Genomic DNA, 1194 nt, shown 5'->3' on the forward strand with positions numbered 1-1194 from the left:
AATCAGATTGATTATATTCTTTGCAGCCAAAGATGGAGAAGCTCTATACAGTCAGCAAAAACAAGACCAGGAGCTGACTGTGGCTCAGACCATGAACTCCTTATTGCCAAATTCAGACTTAAATTGAAGAAAGTAGGGAAAACCACTAGACCATTCAGGTATGACCTAAATCAAATCCCTTATGATTATACAGTGGAAGTGAGAAATAGATTTAAGGGCCTAGATCTGATAGATAGAGTGCCTGGTGAACTATGGAATGAGGCTCGTGACATTGTACAGGAGACAGGGATCAAGATCATTCTCATGGAAAAGAAATGCAAAAAAGCAAAATGGCTGTCTGAGGAGGCTAACAAATAGCTGTGAAAAGAATAGAAGTGAAAAGCAAAGGAGAAAAGGAAAGATATAAACATCTGAATGCAGAGTTCCAAAGAATAGCAAGAAGAGATAAGAAAGCCTTCTTCAGCGATCAATGCAAAGAAATAGAGGAAAACAACAGAATGGGAAAGACTAGGGATCTCTTCAAGAAGATCAGAGATACCAAAGGAACATTTCATGCAAAGATGAGCTCGATAAAGGACAGAAATGGTATGGACCTAACAGAAGCAGAAGATATTAAGAAGAGATGGCAAGAATACACAGAAGAACTATACAAAAAAGATCTTCACGACCCAGATAATCACGATGGTGTGATCACTGACCTAGAGCCAGACATCCTGGAATGTGAAGTCAAGTGGGCCTTGGAGAGCATCACTATGAACAAAGCTAGTGGAGGTGATGGAATACCAGTTGAGCTATTTCAAATCCTGAAAGATGATGCTGTGAAAGTGCTGCACTCCACTCAATATGCCAGCAAATTTGGAAAACTCAGCAGTGGCCACAGGACTGGAAAAGGTCAGTTTTCATTCCAATCCCAAAGAAAGGCAATGCCAAAGAATGCAACTCATCTCACATGCTAGTAAAGTAATGCTCAAAATTCTCTAAGTCAGGCTTCAGCAATACGTGAACCGTGAACTTCCTGCTGTTCAAGCTGGTTTTAGAAAAGGCAGAGGAGCCAGAGATCAAATTGCCAACATCTGCTGGATCATGGAAAAAGCAAGAGAGTTCCAGAAAAGCATCTATTTCTGATTTATTGACTATGCCAAAGCCTTTGACTGTGTGGATCACAATCAACTTTGGAAAATTCTGAAAGAGATG

Source organism: Bison bison, unplaced genomic scaffold (assembly GCF_000754665.1).
Source record: "Bison bison bison isolate TAMUID 2011002044 unplaced genomic scaffold, Bison_UMD1.0 scf7180017864490, whole genome shotgun sequence".
Classification (NCBI taxonomy): domain Eukaryota; kingdom Metazoa; phylum Chordata; class Mammalia; order Artiodactyla; family Bovidae; genus Bison; species Bison bison.